Below are 24,617 nucleotides of genomic sequence, written 5' to 3'. Positions count from 1 at the left end.
TTCTTTTGTTGATATGATGGATTTATGTTGATTTGTTTCTGAACGTTAAACCATTCTTGCATCCCTGGGATGAATCCTACTTGGTCATGGTGTATGATCTTTTTGATGAGCAGTTGGATTCTATTTGCTAGTAGTTTGTTGAGGATCTTTGCATCTGTGTTCATCAGGGATATCGGCCTGTAATTCTCTTTCTTTGTGGTATCTCTGTCTGCTTTTGATATCAGGGCAATATTTGCTTCATAGAAACTGTTTTGAAGTGTTTTTGATATTTCAATTTCGTGGAAAAGCTTAAAGAGGATTGGGAGTAATTCCTCCTTAAAGATTTGGAAGAGTTCACTAGTGAATCTATCCGGGCCGGGACTTTTGTGCTCGGGGAGACATTTTATTACCATTTCAATTTCCTTGATGGTGATAGGTCTGTTCAGTTATTCCATGACTTCTTGGTTCAGCCGTGGGAGTCTGTAGAAGTCTAGAAATTTATCCATTTCCTGGAGGTTTTCATGTTCCGTGGCTTAAAGCTACTCCCTGAGGAACCTTTGAATTTCTGTAGTTTTTGTTGTAATGACCCCCATTTCATTTCTGATTCAGTTTATTAGGGTTTTCTCTCTCCCTTTCTTTGTGAGTTTTCCTAGAGACTTATCGATCTTGTTGATTTTCTCGAAGAATCAGCTCTTGGTTTCATTGATCTTTCGGATTGTCTTTTGCGTTTCCATCTTGTTAATCTCTGCTCTGAGTTTTATTATTTCTTTCCTCTTGTTCGGGTTGTTCTCCTTTTGTTGGTCCTTCTCCAAGCTCTTAAGCTGAGAGGTTAGTTTATTTTTGTGGGCTCGCTCCTCCTTTCTGAGGAATACTTGTAGAGCTATAAACTTTCCTCTTAACACAGCTTTTGCTGTGTCCCATTAGTTTTGGTAACTCGTGTCCTCATTTACTTTCGTTTCTAAGAATATTTTGATTTCCTCTTTGATTTCCTTTCTAAGCCACTCATTGTTTAATAGCGCACTGTTTAATTTCCAGTTTGATTTAGTTTTCTGTTTTTGTGTATGATTTACTTCTAATTTCAGAGCATTATCTTCTGAGAAGATTGTTGATACAATCTCTATCTTCTTAATTTTATGGAGGTATATTTTGTGGCTCAGCATGTGGTCTATCTTGGAGAATGTTCCATGTTTGCTTGAGAATAATGTGTATTCAGGTTTTTGAGGATGAAGTGTCCTGTATATATCTACTAAGTCCCTTTCTTCCATTGTTTCCCTCAGATGAAGTATGTCCTTGCTAAGCTTGAGTCTGGTTGATCTATCAAGAGGTGATAAAGTGGTGTTGAAGTCTCCCAGTAGTATTGTGTTGCTATGGATGTCTTTCTCCAAATCTATGAGTAGTTGTTTTAAGTACTTTGCTGGTCCCTCATTAGGTGCATATACATTTTGTATTGTAAGTTCTTCCTGTTGTACTGATCCCTTGATCAATAAGAAATGACCTTCACTGTCTCCTGTAACCTTCTTCACTCTGAAATCGATGTGGTCTGATATTAGGATGGCTACCCCAGGTTTTTTATGGGAGCTGTTTGCTTGTAGGTTTGTTTTCCAGCCTTTGACTCTGAGTCTGTGTTTGCTTTGACTATTGAGGTGTGTTTCTTGCAGGGAGCAGAATTTTGGGTTCAATTTTCTAATCCATCCTGCCACTTTGTGTCTTTTAATTGGTGCGTTTAGCCCATTGACATTGAGAAAGATTATTGTTATGGGGTTTTGTTCCCATTTTTCTGTTGAAATTTGGTGCATTTGCGGGGCCTGTCTTGCCTTCAAGTAGCCCATTTAGTTGTTCTTGTAACCATGGTTTTGAGTCTATGAAGTTCCTGTGCTGTTGTTTGTCTGTGAAACTGTGTGTTGCTCCTTCTGTTATGAATGAGACTCTCGCTGGGTAAAGTATTTTTGGTGAGGCATTTAATTGAGTTTTTTCACTATATCCCACCACTGTTTTCGGGCCATGAGGGTTTCATCAGAAAAATCAGCTGTGAATTTTAAGGATTCTCCTTTGTAGGAGATTTCTTTCTTCAATCTTGTTGCTTTCAGAATTTTGTCTCTATCTAAGGTTTTGGTCATTTTGATCAGGATGTGTCTTGGGGTATTTTTATTCGCATTTCTTCTAGCTGGTGCCCTTCGTGCCTCCAGAATGTGCTCTCAAGTTTTCTTCATCTCTGGAAACATTGTAGCAATGATGTCTTTGACAGTTTCTTCTTCATCAGGGTTTTCTTCCTGTCCCTCTGGGACTCCAATAATTCTTATGTTACCCCTCTTGGCTTCATCCCAATCTTCTCTTGCCATCTGTTCCCGAATTTTGAGTCTCTTTACCATTTTTTGCTCTTTTCTGGAGAGTCTCTGAACTTCATCTTCGAACTCACTGATTCTGTTCTCAGCAGCTCTTACTCTGCTGCTGAGGCCTTCCACTGAGTTTTTCAATTCGCCTACCAGGTTTTTCAGGTCTGACATTTCCATTTGCATTTTCCTCATTTCTGCCTTCAAATCCTCTTATCTTTTATTGGCATTGCTTTTCATTGTTTCTTTTAGTTCCCTAAGCATCCTAAGTAGCTCCCTTCTGAATTCCTTGTCAGAGAGGTTGTCTAACACTACAGTACTGTTGGTATCTTCTGGACTGTCCTCTTCAATAAGAATTTTTGGTGGGCTTTTGCGTTACTTTACCATTTTGACAAGTGTGGTTTAAACCTTCACATTCACTGTTACTATTCTGCTTTATATGCAGAATGAATTGAGATAGGCTTAACGAGTTATTGGCTAATGTGTTTCTAGTGGTTGAGCTAACCTAGAGAAGGTTCCATCTAAGAGGGTAACTTATGGTTCCTATGGGATATGTAGTGGACATATACTTTGCGGCCACGTTATTGGCCGCGGCTCTGGAAAGGGTCCCTGGCACTGGACGCCGGGCAGTACCTGTTTGAATGAAGAGAGAGTGCCCAGAGCCGTTCAGCTTTATTTCCTCCAGATGTGCCTCAGTTCCCGTCCCACGCAGATCAAGGGGGAAAACCGGCTGTTCTAGGGGAACAAGCTAGCTGCGCATGCCCAGAGAGAGTCTCAAGCTCTGGGCGCCGGGCTGTACCTGGTACACTATTTTCTAGATAAACAGCAGCTCAGGAACTTCATAGACTCAAAATCAAACCTAAAAGAAGGACTAAAGGGTCTACTATAAGACTAGAAAAACCCTACAAGCACAACAGAACCTTGCAGAAAAATGACACAAAACCCCATAACAAGAATCTCTCTCAACGTCAACGGTCTAAATTCACCAATTAAGAGACACAGAGTGCAAAATGGATTCAGAGACAGAATGCAACATTCTGCTGCCTACAAGAAATTCATCTCAACAGTCAGAGCAAACACGGAATCAAAGTGAAAGGATGGAAAACAGTCCTGCAAGCAAACAGCTCCCTCAAAAAAGCGGGAGTGGCCATACTAGTATCTGACCACATCAATTTTAGGTTGAAACAGATGAGAAGGGACAGCAAAGGCCATTTTCTCTTCATCAAGGGATACGTACAACAGGAAGAATTCGCACTCTTAAATGTATACACACCTAATGAGGGAACAGCTAAATATTTAAAACAACTGCTAACAGATCTTAAGGAGGACATTGCTAGCAAAACAATAGTAGTTGGAGACTTCAACATCGCCTTATCACCTTTGGATAGATCAACCAGAACAAAACTCAGCAAGGAAACATTGGCTTTGAAAGAAGAGATAGAAGAGAAAGTGTTCGTAGACCTATACAGGGCTTTACACCCCAAAAAGAAAGAATACACATTCTTCTCCAGTGCACACGGAACATTTTCCAAAATACACCGTGTGCTAGGCCACAAAACATACCTCAATAGATTCAGGAAGATAGAAATAGTATCAAAAATCTTTTTAGACCATGATGCACTGAGAATAGAAGTAAATCACACACAGAAATGTAGAACCACATCAAACACCTGGAAATTAAACAACTCAATATTGAACAACGAGTGGATCAAGAAGGAACTCAAGGACAAAGTCAAAAGATACTTGGAAACAAATGAGAATAAAGACACAAGCTACCAGAACTTATAAGATGCAACTAAAGCCATATTAAGGGGAAAATTTATAGCTCTGCAAGCATATCTCAAGACAGAAGAAGGATGCACATAAACAACTTGACTTCACAGCTCAAGATCTTAAGAAAGTATCAACAGAAGGAGCCCAAATCAGGGAGAAGGTAAGAGATCATAAAACGTAGAGCACAAACCAATGACATGGAAACCAAAGAAACAATCCGAAAGATCAATGAAACCAGAGCTGGTTCTTCGAGAAAATAAATAAGATAGATAAACCACTTGCAATACTAACAAAGAAACAGAGAGAGAGAACCTGAATAAATCGAATCAGAAATAAGAATGGGGATATCACAACATAAACCAAAGAAATTCAAAAGATCATCAGAGACTACTTTGAAAGTCTGTATGTCACGAAACAAGAGAACCTAGAAGAAATGGATAAACTCATGGATTCCTATAATATCCCAAAGCTGAATCAAGAAAATATAGAGTACCTGAACAGAACTATTAACATCAAGGAAATTGAAACTGTAATCAAAATTCTTCCCAAAAACAAAAGCCAAGGCCCAGATAGATTCAATAGCTAATTTTTCCAAACATTTAAAGAGGACTTATTGCCAGTTCTTCTCAAGCATTTCCATAAAATTGAATAAACAGAAAATCTCCCAAACTGTTTCTATGAATCTCATATCATTCTATTACCAAAAGGAAACAAAGACAGCACTAGAAAAGAAAACTACAGGCCGATATCCCTGATGAATACGGATGCGAAAATTCTTAACAAAATACTAGCCAATAGAATTCAACAACTCATCGAAAAGATCATACACCATGATCAAGTGGGGTTCATCCTGGGGATGCAAGGATGGTTCAACATTTGGAAATCAATCAACATAATCCATCATGTCAACAAAAAAAGATAAAAACCATATGATCATATCAATAGATGCAGAGAAAGCATTTGACAAGATCCAGCCCACGTTTATGATGAAAAAACTCACCAAAATGGGCATAGAGCTGACTTTCCTCCATATATTTAAAGCCATCTGCCACGAGCCTACAGCAAGCTTCATCCTCAATGGGGAAAAACTGTGAGCCTTCCCTCTAAGATCAGGGACGAGACAAGGATACCCACTCTCTCTACTACTGTTCAATATAGTACTGGAAGTACTTGTAAAGCGATTAGGCTAGAAAAATATATTAAGGGTATCCAGGCATGAAAGTAAGAAATCAAGCTCTCACTATTCGCAGGTGATATGATACAATACTTAGAAAACCCTAAAACCTCTACCAAGAAACTCCTAGAAACAATAGACTTGTATAGTAAAGTTCTAAGCTACAAAATCAATACACAAAATTTCATGGCTTTCCTATATGCAAATAGTGAAAGAGAAGAAAGTGACATGAAGAAAACAATCCCGTTCACAATTGTGCCCCAGAAAATCAAGTACCTAGGAATCAGCTTAACAAAGGAAGTAGTGGACCTGTACAAAGAAAACTACAAAACTCTACTTCAAGAAATGAAGAGGAAACGAGAAAATGGAAAAATATCCCCTATTCATGGATCAGGAGAATTAACATTGTCAAAATGGCAATATTTCCGAAAGCACTGTACAAATTCAGTGCAATCCTATTATGATACCCATGACATTCTTCAAAGAAATGGAGCAAACACTCCTGAAATTTATATGGAACAAAGCAATTCTTGGGAAAAAGAAAATGGGAGGAATCAACCTCCCTAACTTCAAACTCTACTACAAAGCAGTAATTATTAAAACAGCTTGGTACTGGAACAAAGGCAGTGCTGTAGAACAATGGAACAGGCTTGAATATACTGACATCTCCTCCCCAAGTATACAATCATTTAATCTTCAATAAGGGGGCAAAGTGGAGCAGGGAAAGCCTCTTTACCAAATTGTGCTGGCAAAACTGGATGGCTACATGCAAAAAAGTGGGCTCAAATCTCTGCCTAAGGCCATGTACAAAAGTAAGATCAAAATGGATTAAAGACCTCAACATCAGACAGGAATCCAAAAGGTTCATTTAAGACAAAGTTGGCAAAACCCTCCATGACATTGAAGCTAATGGTATCTTCAAAGATGTCACTCCACTGGCCAAGCAAGTGAAAAGAGAGATAGACAAATGGGACTATCTTAAATTAAGAAGCTTCTGCACCTGAAAAGAAACAGTGACCAAAATACAAAGACAGTTTACAGAATGGAAAAGCATATTTGCCAAATACATATTAGTCAAACGGTTGATGTTAAGGATATACAAGGTACTGGTTGAATTCCACAAGAAGAAAACATCCAACTGCATCAAAAAATGGGGCTAGGAAATGAACAGACACTTTCTCAAAGAAGAATTTCGAATGGCTAAAAGGCACATGAGAAAATTCTCTACATAATTAATCATCAGGGAGATGCAGATCAAAACAATAATGAGATACCATCTCACACCACAGAGACTGGCCCACATCCAAAAGAACAAAAGCAACCGGTGCTGGCGCGAACGTGGCGAGAAAGGGACCCTCCTTCACTGCTGGTGGGAATGCCGACTGGTTCAGCCCTGTTGGAAAACAGTATAGACGATTCTCAAAAAATTAGAAACTGAGCTCCCATTTGACCCAGCAATACCACTCCTGGGAATATATCCAGGAGGAGCAAAAAAGTATAGTCACAGTGTCATCTGCACTTGTTTGTTCATTGCAACACTCTTTACAATAGCCAGAATCTGGAAAAAACTGAGTGCCCAAGAACAGATGACTGGTGAAAGAAACTTTGGTACATTTTCACAATGGAGTACTGTGTAGCTGTTAGAAAAGATGAAGTCATGAAATTTACATATAAGTGGTACTACATGGAAAGTATCATGTTAAGCAAAATGAGTCAGAAAGAGAGGGATAGACATAGAAAGATTGCATTCATCTGGGGAACATAAAGTAACAAAATAGGAGACTAAGACCCAAGAGTGGCCAAGATTAGTACCAGGAATTTTTCTCCATGGCTTGGAGGCCAGCCACCCATGCAAGGGGGAAAGGGAGCTCAGATAGAGAAGGGAGCATCAAATAAAGGGTGTTGGGAGGATCCTCCTAGGATGGGAGAAGCACGCTGAAAGTAGACTATAGAACAAACATGATTGCCCCTCAATGCCTCTTTTGCGAACCACAACACCCAAAAGGAGAGAGAGAATAGAGGGTAATGTCCTGCCACAGAGGCATGGTGGGATGGGGGGTATGGGGCGTGGGAGGGATACTGGGACCCGTGTTGGTGGGAAATGGGCACTGGTGGAGGGATGGGTATTTGATCATTGTATAATTGAAATCCAAGCACAGAATTTCTAATTCTACAACTGTACCTCATGGTGTCTCACTATTAAAAATTTAAAAAAAATGTAAGTCAACAACTGTGCCTCATGGTGTTTAATAAAAATTAAAAAATAAAAAAAAATTTAAATAACTTTGTGAATCACAATGTTTTCACAATGTTTTAAAAAAATTCATCAGGAGTTTAGAAGGCTTGGGTATGTTTATGGTTCTAACCAGGTTTTTGTTTTCTACTCTTCTTTATTTGTTTCTCTCTTCTTTACTCCCTGTGCTATGTGGGGTTCTATATTTGAATAGGCCTGTAAAGGAATCAAAGACAGTGTCTGTGGCTTGGAGTTTGTATGGAAAAAGATGAGCACTGGGAATTTTCATTCATGGGTACCCTGCAACAGCTACATCACTGAGTTCTAGTTACACTGATTTCTAATGACTGAGATTCATTGATGCCTGGAATTGGCTGTTGTTTCAAAATCAAGTATGCCTGTTTAAATATCACTGCTTAGAAAATTATGGCCTTATTAATTTCTATTTGGAGATTAGCTATAGTTTGAAGAAATGGATATGGCTGAGAAGTTTACAATGAGTAGACTTAGTTATAGAGTTAATTTTATGTCAACTTTACTGGATCATAGGATATTCAGATATTTTTATTAAACATTACTTTTGAGGGCTACTTGTATGAAATTAATCCTAAATAGCCTGACTAATTAAAGCAAATTGCTCTCCAAAATGTTGATGGGCCTTATCCAAACAGTTGAAGGTATAAATGGAATAAAACTGGTCCCTAATTTTAGTTGTTCTTTTTTTCTACCTTCTTTTTTTGGCCTCTCTTTCAGAGATCATTTGTTTCTTTTTTAAAAATATTGAATCATAGTGATATATACATTTACAAAGATTTTCATGTTTGGATTTAAGTCATATAATGTTCCAATAAGTATCCCTTCTCATGTGTACTTTTCCCACCGCCAACAGTACAAGTTTACCCCCTGCCCTCTGATTCCTGTCTCAGGTATTTTCTTCTCTCTCTCTCTCTCTCTCTCTCTCTCTCTCTCTCTCTCTCTCTCTCTCTCTCTCTTTCTCTCCCCTCCTTTTTGGGCCTTATATTTTGCAATATAGATAATGAAAGGTCATCAGATATATCCTTTTACCTACTTTCTACACTCAGTCACTGTCCAAAATGACCATTTCCAACTCAGGGATCACACTTGGTGGGCTTGAGGGACTATATTGGATGCTGAGGATCAAGCCCGGGTTAGTCAAATGCAAGGAAAATACTGCACTTTTTCTCTACTCCAACCTTTTCTTACCTCAGATAAAAATTTTCCTGGCCTCAAATTTTATAACTAGATAAAATAACAGTGCTTCTTGTTTGAAGGCCTTTGAATTGAGACAAAAGTCCTTTCTGGTACAACAAGAAGGCTGCCAACGTCTAGATTTGAACTGAAACACTGACCTTGAAGACTTTTTTACCTGTTAGCCTCTTAAATAGCATAACTCATCAAGTAAACTCACATTACATATTTATGAATATGCATCCCATAAAAGACTGATTTTCTTTTTTCATGTTTTTTTGGGGGTACCCACTGCTGCTCTGGGTATTGTGCAGTGCTAAGAACAAAATCCATCCTCTTCTAGATACATCATGCTTTCCAGCCTGTTAAGCTTTCTACCTGGCCTTGGAAGACTAACTTCTACTCATTTTATTAAAAAATAATACTCTGATACTAAAAGTTACAAAGACATTATCAGAAAAGTACTAATGAACTGTATCTTGTGACATATAAATTAAAAATTTTATACACTATGAATAAGTGATATTTATTCCCAGAATTCAAAAGTTTTTAATATCAACATAACATAGTATATTAATAAAAAATCACAATCTTCTCAACAGAAACAGAAAAAAACATATGAAATCAACTATCCTTTCATGATAAAGTCCCTCAAACTCAACAAACTAGATTAGAATACATACCAACTTAAGAAAAGCTATGAAAAATCCCGTATCTACTATATTATATAAAGTGGCAAGATGTTTCCTCCTGTCATTTGTATTAAAAATAATGTGGTAGGCCCTAGCAAGGAAAAAGACACATAAAATTAAATAAATGGTATCAAGCTAACATAGGAAAAAGGTAAATATTTTTCTCTATTTGCAGACAATTTAACTTTTCTTCTTGAGGCAACCTGTATACAATAGTGTTATGTTTATGTTTTAGGCATACAATATTATTGTACCACACCTACTACCAAAGTACCAATGTCCCTCTTACAGTCTTCTCGGGTATCTTCATATCTAACCACACTCTACGCCCATTTCATCCTATATCCCACAACTTCTTGATAGATCAGGGTCATACTCTATGGTGCTCAGAAGTCCATGTGGTGCTGAGAATTGAATTCAAGTTCTTGTGCAAGCAAGGCATGTAGCACTAAAGTGTAAATTATCTCTGTAACCCCCAAAATTTGTCACTTGATCCAGTAATTTTATTCCTAGTTATATATAACCAAGAGAAATATAAACATATATGCACATAAAGAGTGTATACGAATGTTCATAGCAGCATTACTCATAATTACAGAAAAGGAAGCTACTCAGTATCCATAAGTGATTAATGCATTATGACTTTGTTGCACAGTCATATAATGAAATACTAGGTAATGGTAAAAGGAACAAACCATTGGCACAATTTACAACATAGATAAACCTCAAAAAACATGCTAATGGAAGTGAGGCAGTGACATAAGATTGCATATTGTTTGATTCAATTTATATGAAATATACAGAATAGATAAATCTACTGAGACACTGAGTAAATTAATAGTTCCCTAAGACTGGAGAAATGGGATATAACAAATATGGTATGGAGGAAGGACGAAATGTTCTGAAATTTGGTAAAAATTATTGTACAACGCTATAAATAAACTAAAGTCAACTATATACTTTAATGTGGTGAATTTTCTGGTATGTAAATTATCTCAATGGCATTGTTAAAATAATCTGGAAATCAGTTGTATAATAAAATAATTTGGGCTCTAAATCCAAGATAGTTTCAATAAATAATTAATATTTTAATAGATAAATAGTTCTTACGAGTCATTGAGAGTGTGAAACCAAAGAATAATAATATACAATGCTAAAAGATCTGCAAATGGTTAGTAAATATTCAAGGACATCCTATCATGGCTAAAATGTCCATGATATATACTAAACAAATGATTCACATATAATTAAGTCACTTAGCCCTCTCAAAGACCCTACAAAACGTGTTCCAGCCCCTCACTGTGAACATCACAGACTACCCAGGACTGTGTGAAATCAATGCCACATCCGTAGGCTGGCTGAGAACCTGTACAGGATGATGTTGGCCCTCAAAATGCCTTTCTGGGTGCTAAGGATCTCAGTGGCCTGACTTCATTCCAGAAGTCTCTGAAGATGTCAAGAGAGTTCACTAGATCTAGTGTCATCAACAAGATTCCCGGAATCTTTATTTCTGGAAGTACATATTTTGTTATGTGCTTGGAGGCAGTATAAGTTAATTTTTCATAATAATTTCCTGATCACAAGTATCTTGTGTGGCATGGGATATGCATGCCTATGCGATTTAGAAATCAGGTAGGCTGGGAGTAAAGTTGTCAGCAACTGACAAAGTTGGATTGCCCTAAAGGGCACATTCACTTCTAAAGAAATACATTGTTCCTTCCTGTTGGTCCCCAACGCCGGGACAGGTTTTCTACCTCTCCCAGTTCAGTGAATAATCGACCCAGGGACACCACCTCCACCGTGCCCAGGCCCCACGTGTTGTCTTGAACCCTGGGCCACGCAACCTCCCCAGCACCTTCCTGTTTGTCTGCAAATCCACTGCCAGTTTTCTCCCTCTCCCAGGCACCCATAGGGGGCGAGGCCTCTGCAGAAGTGGGCGTGGCCTATTTGGGGGTTGGCAGCCGCAGTTATTTTACCGGTACCCAGCAATCTGGTGTCACATCCCAGTCTCCATAACACAGCAACAACATGAAGAAACAGCACAAACGAGGAGAGAGCAATGAAAAGAGTCCAGTAGCCTCAATAGGCGTTACTCACAAATGTGAGCTCTCCAATAAAGAATTCAGAGATGAACTATTGAAGATGTTCAATGAACTAAAAAAAATGGTGGGAAAGATATTCAGTAAATTAAAGGAGGACATGAAAGAAACAATGGATCGAGAAATTACAGGAAGAAATGAGAGGAGAAATTGAAAAGCTACTCAAAGAAGTGTCACAAATAAAGGATTCGGTGGATGAAATAAAAAACTCAGTGGGTGCCCTCAACAGTAGAATGGCTATAGCCATAGACAGAATCAGTGAGCTGGAAGATGAGCTGCAGGAAGCCTACGGGCAACAACAAACAATGGAAAGATACCTCAAAATATCTCTAGTGCGAATCAGAGTCCTAGGGGATGATTCCAAGAGGAACAACATTAGAATCATTGGAGTATAAGAAGCTCAGGGAAGGAATCTTAATGAAAAAGCCACAATTAAAGAAATCATTGCTGAAAAGTTCCCAGAGCTGGAGAAAGCAGGCATACAGATTCAAGGAGCCCGAAGGGTGCCAACTAAAAGAGACCATAACAAAAATACTCCAAGACATATCATAGTTAGAATGATGGATGCCACGGGTAGAGACACAATACTGCAAGCAACTAGGTCAAAGAAGGAAATCACATACAAAGGAGCATGCCTTAGATTCACAGCAGACCTATCAGAGGAAACCCTCCAAGCCCGAAGGCAATGGTAGGATATAGTGGAAAAAACTCAGTGAAATGAACACCAACAATAACACTTTACCCGGCTAAACTCATACTCAAACTTGAAGGAACGATACAGTATTTTGTAGATAAACAACAGCTCAGGAACTTCATAGATTCAAAACCAAACCTAAAAGAAGGGATAAAGGGGCTACTGTAAGAAAAGACAAACCCCTACAAGCACAAGCACTTGCAGAAAGATGACACAAAACCCCATGACGATAATCTCTCTTAATATCAATGGTCTAAATTGACCAATTAAGAGACACAGAGTGGCAAAATGGATTCAGAGACAGAACCCAACATTCTGCTGCCTACAAGAAACACATCTGAACAGTCAGAACAAACATAGACTCAAAGTCAAAGGATGGAAAAACAATCCTGCAAGCAAACAACTCCCTCAAAAAAGCCTGTGTGGCCTTACTCGTATTGGACAATATAGATTTCAGGTTGAAAAAGTTTAGAAGGGATAGTGAAGCCACTTTTTATTAATCAAGGGATATGTACAGTAGGAAGAAATCACACTCCTAAATGTATGCGCACCCAATGAGAGACCAGCCAAATGTCTACAACAATTGCTAACAGACATTAAGAAGGACATTGCGAGCAACACAATAGTAGTTGGAGACTTCAACACTGCCTTATCACCTCTGGATAGATCAAGATTAACACTCAGCAAATAATGGCTCTGAAGGAAGAAATAGAAGAGAAAGGGCTAATAGATCTATACAGGACTTTATATCCCCCAGAACAAGAATATACTTTCTTTCCAGTGCACATGGAAAACGTTCTAGGATAGACCACGTGCTGGATCACAAAGCATACCTCAACAGAAGCAGGAAGATTGTCATTGTATCAACTAACTTTTCAGACCACAAGGCACTAAGATAGAAGTTAATCATGTACAGACGCAGAAAACCAAATCAAACACCTGGAAACTAAACAAGTCAATGTTGAACAACGAGTGGGTCAGGAAATAAATGCAGCAAGAAATCAAAAGTTACCTGGAAATAAATGAGAATGAAGACATGATCTACCAGAACCTGTGCTAAAGCCTTGTTAAGGGGAAAATTTATAGCTTTGCAAGCATTTCTCAGGAAGGAAGAAAGGGCCCACATAAACAACTTGACTTCACAGCTCAAGATGTTAGAAAAGGAACAACAAAAGGATCCCAAACCAGGCAGAAGGAGATAGCGCATAAAACTTAGAGAAGAAATCAATGACATGGAAACCCAAAAAACAATCCAGTAGATCAATGAAATCAAGAGCTGGTTCTTTGAGAAAATAAACAAAATTGATAAACCACTAGCGAAACTCACAAAGGAAGAGAGAGATAACTCTAATAAACCAAGTCAGAAGTGAAAGGGAGACATCACAATGGAAACCAAAGAAATGCAGACGATCATCAGAGGCTACTTTGAAAGTCTGTATGCACAAATCAAGAGAACCTAGAAGAAATGAATAAATTCCTGATTTCCTATAAACTCCCAAAATTGAATCAAGAAGATCTAAAATACCTGAATAGACCTATTAATATCAAGGACATTGGAACTATATTCAAAAGTCTTCCCCAAAACAAAAGTCCAGTTCCAGATGGATTCATCAGTGAATTTTTCCAAGCACTAAAGAGGACCTATTGCCAGTTCTTCTCAAGCTTTTCCAGGAAATTGAAGAAACAGAAACTCTCCCAGTTTCTATGAGGCTCATATCTCTCTAAAACCAAAAGGAAATAAAGACAACACAATAAAAGAAAACAACAGGCCGATATCCCTGATGAACATGAATGCAGAGATTCTCAACATAATACTAGCAAATAGAATTCAACAACTCATCAAAAAGATCATACACCACGACCAGGTGGGATTCATCCCGGGGATGCAAGTATGGTTTAACATTTAGATTTCAATTAATATAATCCATCATATAAACAAAAGAAAAGATAAAAATCACATGACCATATCAATAGATGCAGAGAAAGCATTTGACAAGATCCAGTACCCGTTATGATGAAAACCCTCGCCAAAATGGGTATAGAGGTGACTTTCCTCAATATAGTTAAAGTCATCTACCAAAAGCCTATGGCAAGCATCATCCTCAATGGGGAAAAACTAAGAGCCTTTCCTCTAAGATCAGGTACGAGGCAAGGATGTTCACTCTCTCCACTGCTGTTCAATATAGTACTGGAAGTACTTGTAATAGCGATTACACAAGAAAAAGATTAAGGGCATTCAGATAGGAAAGGAAGAAATCAAGCTTTCACTATTCGCAGATGATATGATACTATACTTAGAGAAGCCTAAAACCTCTACAAAGAAACTCCTGGAAACAATACATTTGTATAGCTAAGTTGCAGGCTATTATATCAATATCCAAAAGTCCATGGCTTTTTTCCTGTACCCAAATAAAGGGAAAAAAGAAAGTGAAATGAAAAAACAATCCCGTTCACAATTGTGCCTCAGAAAATCAAGTACCTAGGAATTAGTTTAACTAAGGACATAAAAGACTTGTACAAAGAAAACTACAAAGCACTACTTCAGGAACTAAAAGGGGACATGAGGAAATGAAAAGATATCCCCTGCTCATGGATAGGGAGAAATAACATTGTCAAAATGGCAATACTCCCCAAAGCATTGTACAAATTCAATGCGGTTCCTATAAGTATACCCATGACGTTCTTCAAAGAAATGGAGCAAACACTCCTAAAAGTCATATGGAACATAAGCCCCACGAATAGCTAAAGCAATCACTGGGAAAAAGAAAACAGGAGGATCAACCTCCCCAACCTTAAACTCTACTACAAAGCAGTAATAATTAAAATAGCATGGTACTGGAACAAAGGCAGACCCGCAGACCAATGCAACAGGGTGGAATATACTGACACCCCCCCCAAACATATGAGCAGCTAATCTTTGATAAGGGAACAAGAAATGTGAAGTGGAGCAAGGAAAGCCTCTTTAAGAAATGGTGCTGAAAAAACTGAACAGATAACATGCAAAATATGTGCATAGATCTCTACTTAACACCCTGTACAAAAGTAAGATCAAAATGGATTAAAGATCTCAACATCGGTCCGGAATCCATAAGGTACATTGAAGATAAGGTTGGTAAAACCCTCCACGACATTGAAGCTAACGGTATCTTCAAAGATGACATGCCACTGGCCAAGAAAGTGAAAAGAGATAGACAAATGGGACTATCTTAAACTAAGAAGCTTCTGCACCTCAAAAGAAATAGTGACTGAAACACAAAGACAGTCCAGAGAATAACCATCTGATAAGGAGTTGATATCAAGGATATACAAAGCACTGGTTGAACTCCAAAGAAGAAAACACCGACCCCATCAAAAATGGGGTGACCAAATGAACAGAAACATTCTCAAAGAAGAAATCCGAATTGCTAACAGGCACACGAAGAAATGCTCTACATCACTAATCATCAGGGATATGCAGATCTAAACAACAATGAAATATCATCTCACACCACAGAGACTAGCCCGCATCCAAAAGAACAAAAGTAACCGGTGTCGGCATGGATGTGGGGAGAAAGCGACCCTCCTTCACTGCTGGTGGGAATGCCAACTGGTTCAGCCCTTTTGGAAAACAATATGGGCAATTCTCAAAAAATTAGAAATTGAACTCCCATTTGACCCAGCAATACCACTCCTGGGAATATATCCCGGAGAGACAAAATAGTACAATCGAAATGACATCTGCACTTGCATGTTCATTTTCATACTGTTCACAATAGCCAAAATTTGGAAAAATCCCGAGTTCCCGAGAACAGATGAATGGTTAAAGAAACCTTGGTACATCTACACAATGGAATACTATGCAGCTGTTAGAAAGAATGAAATCATGAAATTTGCAAACAAGTAATTCTACATGGAAAGTATTATGCTAAGTGAAATGATTCAGAAAGGCAGGGACAGACCTAGAAAGACTGCACTCATCTGGTGAATATAAAGTAACAGAATAGTAGACGAACACCCAAGAATAGTTGAGATAAGTACCAGGAGTTCTGCTCCACGGTTTGGGAGCCAGAAACACATGCTGGACGGAAAAGCAGATCAGATAGAGAAGGGAACACCAAGTAAAGGGTGTTTGGAGGATTTGCTTGGGATACAAGGTGCATGCTCAAAATAGACTATAGACCAACACGATGGCCACTCAAAACCGCTATTGCAAACCACAACACCCTAAAGGAAAGAGAGAGCAAAAAGGAATGCCCTGTCACAAAGGCAATGCGGGGTGTGGGATATAGCTTGGACGGGGTGGGAGGGCTACTGGGATCATTGGTCGTGGAGAATGGGCACTGGTGAAGGGATGGGTACTCGATCAATGTATAACTGAAACCCAAGCACAAAACTTTGTAAGTCTACCACTGTTGCTCATGGTGTTTCACTAGCACTAGCACTATCCTCCCGTTGTTCATCAATTTGCTCGAGCAGGCCCAGTAACATCTCCATTGTGAGACTTGTTACTGTGTTTGGCATATCGAATACATCACGGGTAGCTTGCCAGGCTTTGCCGTGCGGGCGAGATACTCTCGGTGTTTCATTAATAAAAATAAAATAAATAAAAATAAAACAATAAAGAAGTACATTTCCTTCTGTCCAGCAATAGGTCCTGGGAGCCACCACTGAGAGGGTCAAGACTTTTCTTTTACACCAAAGTTCTTCTCCACACCCAGTGAGAAGAATGAGTAATCAGAGTCACAATGACCTCTGCTATATGACCTAGATATTTCAAAAAGCAGTTGTTACTAATTAGGACCATAAAATTTTTAAATAAAGTGTCCGTGGTAATCTAAGCTTGAAACCTATAACTCTGCTTGTTGATGAATGTACCTGGGAGACTGAATAGACTGCCTTAATTCTGGGGTTATCAACTGCAGGCCTTTTTAAATCCTTAGTGGTGGGGGAGCATAAAAGAGGGGCATCTTGATCCATTGTTGACCCTCATAGGAGACCCTTTTGTTTCCAGTATAATCAAGAACTCTTCACACCAAGAACTACTAAGCATAGAATGAATGAATGGGAAGCTCAGATGAATTGTTTATCTGAGAAAGGATGAAATGTATAAGTAACCTCATTTTCCTCCAAGATCACCAGGCCAGATAAAGGCAAAATGATGTATTGACGACACAGACAAGAGTGTTGCTTGTTGGCTTGACTTGCTTGCAAAGTGGGCACAGCAGTGAGAGGATATAATTCTGGTGTCTCTCATTTCTTTAGGCTTCAGATCATAGTACCTTCTTCCCAGAAGAGGTCTACTAGTATTGTATCCTAGGGTAGACTGAATATTTTAAAGGTAGTAATTGTTGATGGAACTGTCCCTTTGTGATCCTAATTTCTTGATTTTTTCCAGTGCCCATTGCCTGTTGGAGTACTGCAGATGTCACAGCACCCTTGTATGATGGGACATGGGAGACTACTCAGGTGTATTGGGCAATCTGTCCTTCTGTCAAATGGGCAAGCTAGCAAAGAATGTCATGAGAGAAAAGAGAAGAAGATGAAAGGATCCGGGTGCCTTGCAGCAGGTAAGGCAATTATCTTGCATGTGGCCAACTCACATTTGATCACTGACAACTCATATGGTTCCTTGAGCACTTCCAGGAGTGATCCTTGAGCATAGAGACAGATGTAATCCTTGAGCATAGACAACTTTGTCCCAAAAATAAAAATAAAAAGGGAGGATTCAGAACTGTTTCTTGCTTGTTCAGTGGAGCATGCTGTATTTGTTGTGGCCCACTATACCATGTTGACAGGAACTGAGTCACAGTCCTCCTTGTGACTCTTCTAGAGGTAAAGATGTCTGGTGCATAGGCTATGGCTAGCATCAGAGAAACCTGCATCAATCATGAAATGTTCTGCTTGGAAAACGTGCAATAGTATTTGTGTTACTTCTGAGAATATCTGTTTCATTATCTGCCTAAGAAATTATTTTTAAATGGGAAAATGGAACATAGTAGGTTCTCAAGAAATGATGGCTATTGGCACCATCACCCTCATTATCACATCACTGTTACTATTTGTCTCACCCTTTCTGTATATCCATCCCTGTGCTTGACCTTAATGAAGAAGAGACAGGAGAAAGGATCAGTGGTTTCCAGTTCAGGTTAGTATATATTGATAAAACTGAAATGTACACAAATAAGGAACATTCAAGTGCCGGTCACAGACATTCAAAAAGGATAAGAAGTCAAAGGGAAAAAGAGATCCCATAGGCTGGGACCTTCAAGGAACACTCAAGGAGATGGAAACTGAAGGAGGCTTAAATAGACTGAATTTCCAGTATGGAGAGAGATTATGGATTGGGGAAGGTTAAGTGTTCCTGGCTGAACTCAGCCCAGGCAGACTCCCAAAGCCTTCAGTATTTCTTTTGTCCTTTTAAGCTGTCTGGGACAGGTTCAGTGTTAGGTCAGCTTTTAGAATGTGAATATTGGGCTGGCCACTGGGGGTCGACAGAGATCAAGGAATCGGGAAATTACCAAGAAGAGAACAATTTCTTTGGGGACTCTACCTCTTTGATTCAACAATATGCCTAATGCCTCATTTCCCCACCTCTGAAATCCCACCTCCTCCCTTCTATTGTTAAATTACTAATCCCCTAAGGCTCTCTTTGTTCAGAAGTCCCTAAACTTCCTATCCTCCCACCACTATGACCCAATCCAAGGAGTACAATTCCTTTTCACCTCCTCTCCCACACCCCAGTCCTCCTAGTCTAGCCTATTCAGGACTACCATAGGCTGTGATTTGTGTTTTGGAGGGACCTGTGAAAGAGACCTGAGGGAGATCTCATCCCAACCACAATTTAGGAAGCCCTGTATAGGTGGAGTTTTGGTGTTGGGAAGGTAGGGGAGGCTTGATGGGAGCATTAAATAAACTTTGCCTTCATTTGTGAGGTACACAGAGATCCTCCTAAGTGAAGATGGGAGGGAAAACTCTAAACCAAAGCTGAAGTGAATTGTCAGAGAGGGAAGTAAAGGTTTAAGAATCAGAGATCCTGTTTGGGATAGCTCAGGGGCAGCTAGAGGGTACCATGTATCTGTCAGAGGTTATCTGACTAACTGGGCCCAGCTTCTTATCTATCCTCAGGATGCTTCTTCATGAGTATGCCTGGGTTTATCAGTGGGTAAAAGCCAAGAGACTTCACACTATAACTTTTATGGTAAGTTGGGATATAGGAATCTGGCTTCTAGACCTGTGAGGTGTCAGCATTAAGAGGCCTGGGGGGACTAGAGCGATAGTACAGCAGGTAGGGCATTTGGCTTGCACGTGGCTGACCCGGGTTAGATTCCCAGAATCCCATATGGTCCCTTGAGCACAGCCAGAATTAATTCCCAAGTGCAAAGCCAGGAGTAACCCCTGTGCACCGCTGGGTGTGACCCAAAAAGAAAAAAAAAGAGGACTTGGGAAATGAAACAGCTGCCTCTTCCCTTTTCTTGGTTTTTGCAAATGTTTGATCTGCCTGAGGTGCTCTTCAAAGGGGAAGTTTATTCCTTTGTTTATGGCGTAGAACATATTCAGTGCATTCATGAAAGGGCCAAGAACAGAGCAAAGATGCTATTCTCTAGCCAACATCTATTTTACCACTACTATTAGATCTTTGAGATCATAAATTAGGCTGCTGTCAGTCAGTGACAAGTGGTAAGAGTTCCTTATTTTCTCTCCAAAATTTCAGAGACTCTGAGAGTGATGAATATCTTAGCCCTTCTTTGTCATTATACAAGTAACTAGATGTGAAGAGCAACAGGTTGGCTAGGCATGGTTTCCCCAACTGGCTGCCAGACAGGGATAAGAAGCCGAACCTGAGCCATGACTCACAGGACGGTGGACAAGTCCAAAGATGAGACCTCTAAGGAACCCAGCACTAAGGGTAACAGCTGCAGTTCAAAATCTTGTGTCACCACATTGAGTCATTCTCTGCTCTCAAGTACATGACTTAGGGATTTTCAGGGACAAAAGGCAGGCCATTTTCTGTATAGGGTTTAAGGATTTGGCACAGATTTCTAGGATTATATAAGAAAGGGTCAAAGAGAGAGGGGAAGATATGGGCAGGCCCATCTAAGGAAGAAAAGCAAACCTTATCACTGGGGTCATCCTGTCAACAGTATGGCCTAGAGCTAGGCTGATACCTTGAAGATCAATGTGTTGTGAGTGCAACCCATAAACCATAAATCAATGTGTTGTGAGTGCAACCCATAAACCATACATACAGCTAGGGTAGGATTCAGGGAGAGACATAGGTCAGCATCTGCTTGAACCTTTAGTCTTTGAGATGTTCTCTCCTTCCTCAGTCACTGGGAATTGTCATGACATAGTGAAAATAGCTTCCTAGAGCTTCCCCAACTGGGACTGACCTAATCTAGCCATGAGGTGTGGTACAGTCAGGAGGGGGACGAGGAATGGTGGAAGGTTTCAGAGAGTGAAGCAGAAACCAAGTGATTAGGCCGAACAAGATCTTACCTAAGCTAAGGGGTGATGAGAACAGAGGGACCAAGCTATAGTGTCTGGCACATAGTTAGTTTTTGTGAAATGCAGCTCCCCCTCACCCCATAGTAATGGCTATTTGCTCTGTGAAGAGGGGTGGGTCTTCTATGCAGATAAGAGACCTAAGGCAAGTCAAATATGAGGGTGGGTGAAAGAGGAAACTTCTGATCTCATTGGGTTGTCCCAATTCATTCACATTGCTCTGGATCTTCAGCTAGATATTCAAGTCTCAGACCCTTCAGTGAATTAAGCCCATCCCTTGGCACATACTGCTTTGGAATATCACTGTTGAGGCATGATTAGAAGCTCAAGTTGTATTGTTTAACAACCTAGGTTTGAATTCTGACTTTTGCATTCCTGGGTTGCATGGCCTTAGGTGATTTAGTTCACCACTCTTGTCTCAGAATGCAATCAGGTAAGGAAAAGTCAAGATCAAGAGCTGGGGAAACCAAGAGGAAGTCTGTTCATGTTTATACCTGTGTGTATGACACTGAAATGAGAAAAGCAAGGAAAAGGGCTAATCTAAGTGCTTCAAAGCCAGGAACGAGGTTTTACCATCTGGTGCTGCCTGAATGAATATGTGAGAAAGACCAAGGGCTTCTATACCCTATGGATATACATAAGGTTCTGAGAGAATATTAGAGGAGCTAAAAATATGTGTGGCATGCTGAGCATGTGTGAACGGGAAAGAACTTGTGTGACCAGGAATGAAGGGATCTTTGGGAGGCTCTTGCATGAATAATAGTTTCCATTTACTAAGCATCATGGTGGATCAACTATTATGAGCCTTTCATGAGCATTTTCTCATTCATCCCTCACCAGTACTCCGTGAAGGGGAAATGATCTGAGATTATAGATAAATTGACTGAAGCATATATAGGTTAAGGGACACTCAGAAGGAACTGTGACAACAGTGATATTTGTGGCTCTGATATTTTTCCTCCATGCCTTCTATAGGTTAGGAAGCTGAGCTCAGAAGGAGCTGCTCTATAGTGATCTAGGGGTTGGATGATTCCTAGGCTTCCTACAGTGGCCAGATGTTCTGTATTTCTAGGACTAGAAAGCTTTCACATACTAATTTTAGTCAGCTTGTAGTAACTTGAAAGTAGGCCTAGTACAAGATCAGTGCTCTAGAAATAGCTGGTAGATTTGAGCCCTGAAGGTTATATGTGTTCAGTGCCATTGAATTTTTAGGTTGGCACTAATATCTGCTATTGTAGTAGGGAAGACTTAACTAATAGAGGGCCCATATCTTTTATAGACCCTGAGGAACTCTCAGACTCCCTTGAAGAGTAACTTTCCCCCACCTCAGGGGCCTTTGTTACTGCATCTAAGCCCCTGCTGGGGGTAGGTGGTGGGGGATTAGAGTCACTGCTTGTGTCAGTCAAGTAGTCGATATGTGAAATAGAGCAGTTGAGGAAGAAAAAAACACTGGGCCATGATCAGGGGTTACCAACATACGGAATAGCTCTAGATATAAAGTCCTTTCCTCTTTCCTATGCTGTCTTCCCTACTCAGGATTATGTAGTGGCACACTCAGAGATCTCAAGTTTTGCAGTGTGGCTTAATCTTCTTCACCCCTACACTTGGTCCTGGACTGTCCTCTGGAGGGGAACTGTACCTGTTAATAGTGAAATCTGTGTTTGGTTCTGATTTTTGAAGTGGTGATTTTAACTGGGAACATGGGGCTGTGACCAGGAATTAAGATTAAATTTTCCCAAGCTTCTTAGCATCCAGGAAATTAAGAGAGAAATGAAGTGAATAAAGGCCAACACTTAAGGTTACTGCTTTCTGGACATGCACCAGCGTTGAACAGTAATGAATTAATTAAGCAAATAGTTAAGAAGGTGCTGGAAATGTGGGGAGTCATTAATGGTATAGGAGAATGAATTTAGGTCTAGAAGAGCAATAAACCTAGAGTCAAATCCTGCCTCTACTACAACTCAGAGACTTCAGATATGATTTTTATTCCTCTCTGGCGTAGATTTTTCCTTTTATAAAATGGGAATCATGTAACTCATGTGAAATAATTGTGAAAGGAGATGTAATTAACATGTTTCTCTATGCATGGTAGTCACTTCTAAAGTGATAGGCAACTTTCTGTAACTCAGTTTTTGCTGCTCACCATGTACTTTTTTAAAATTGAATCACTCTCTCTGATAGACCCTTACAAAGCTGTTAATGATTATATTTCAGCCGTACAGTGTTCCAACACCCATATTTCCACCAGTGCACATTTTCCAGCATCAATATCCCCAATTTCCCTCCCATCACCACTCAACCCACCCCAAGTCCGTCTGTCTGTCTCCCCTTTTGGGCATTGTTCACCATGTACTTTGGAGATCCTGATCTCTGTGCTATTCTATAGGTATGTACTTGAATCTTGCTCTCTCTTCCCTCCTTACACATATCTCAATGAGTGGTCCAGCTGGGAATCTGATCTAGTCAGTTGCCCTTCTCCCCTGTCTCCACTCTTCCCTCTCACACTGGAGCCTTTCTCCTTGAAAATGGGATGGGTTTGGTTTCTCATTTTATACATCCTCATCCCCGAATCATGGTTCTCTCTATAGCCAGAGGGCAATAAAGGATCCATTGAGAAATTCAGTAGATCAGCCTCTTAGTGAGATAAAGCCTTGAAAATGGATAAGTAGTAGAGGATTTTAGGAATGGCGTACACCTAATAAACAAGTATCGAGTATTATAACCTTGGTAGTCCCCAAACCAATCCCTGTTCTATCTGTATGTATTTTCCTTTCCTCCCCATACTGGAATGTATCTCTATCCATGACACCACCCTAGCCTGTCTTGTGTTCAATGGTGTATGCCGTGCTCCTCTGGGGAAAGGAGCTCTTTAGGACTCAACACTCTCAGTGTTAGGAATAACCAGTAGGTGGAGACATTAGCACATGGGCACATCAGTTCGGGTATGACCGGGAAAAGTGGGTCGGACCGCGAGGGTCTGAGCTATGGGACAGAGCCAAACTTATAAGCAAGGAAGCGAGGAGGGGCGGGGAGAATGGGCTAGGGCTGGAAGACAAAGACCCAGATGGTGAAGCCAGGAGGGACTGGAGTATGAAGTCTTGGGGCCAGGGAGTTTGCTTTGGCATCTTCAAAAGTTGCCTACCCTGCACCTTCTCCACCCTTAGGGTATTTTTCTTCATTGAGGTGCTCTCTCATCCCCCTTGACCCACCCTTTATTGAGATGCCCTCTTATCCCCGTTGGCCCACCCTGGAGCTTTGCCCGCGCCTTCGGACAGTACAGGACTCTTCCCCAAAGCTGAGGTTCCAAAGACGTGTTCCCCAGGGGCAACCCACCTCCCCATCCACGCCCCCGCCCCGACTCCCCTGACTCCATCATCCACCACTACCCGTTTGTGTACTCAGGGCGCTGGGTCCATAAACAAGGGCGGAAGGAGGAATGCCCACCAGAATTCTATGTGAGTCGGGACAGAGAGGGAATAGGCTATGCTTGTCACAGAGATGTGCGTGTAAAGGACTCCAAAGCCAGTTTGTGCAAAAGATTTCTGGTCAGGTTAGCAGGCCAGAATATTGACCATGCCTTCGGAGGTGAGAGAAGGCAAACTGCTCTAGAAAGGCACCGACTTCCCATGGGCTGAGCGTTCTGGGAACAGGACTAGGCGGGACCCACCCCTAACCGCAGGGGCCGCACACACAGATTAGTGCCATTGAGAGCGCGGCGTCCTTAAGAGCTCCCTAAGGCCCCGCCCCCTTCCTGTTCTGGAGGCGTGGCGCAGGGCAAGGACCCCGTATTGGAGCTTACTATTGGCCAGGATCAGTAGGGTTGACCTTGCGTTTGCCTGAGCAGGAAAGTAGACAGCTCCAAGGCAGCGGAAGGAATCTGTGCGCTGTGGCCAGCAGTGGGAGGTGTGTAAAGCTCGCACTGGCTGCAGCCCCTCGAGCGCAATCGCTTAGGG

The sequence above is a fragment of the Sorex fumeus genome, unplaced genomic scaffold (assembly GCF_029834395.1).
Source record: "Sorex fumeus unplaced genomic scaffold, SorFum_2.1 ptg000073l, whole genome shotgun sequence".
Lineage (NCBI taxonomy): Eukaryota > Metazoa > Chordata > Mammalia > Eulipotyphla > Soricidae > Sorex > Sorex fumeus.
This window is presented reverse-complemented; position numbering follows the sequence as displayed.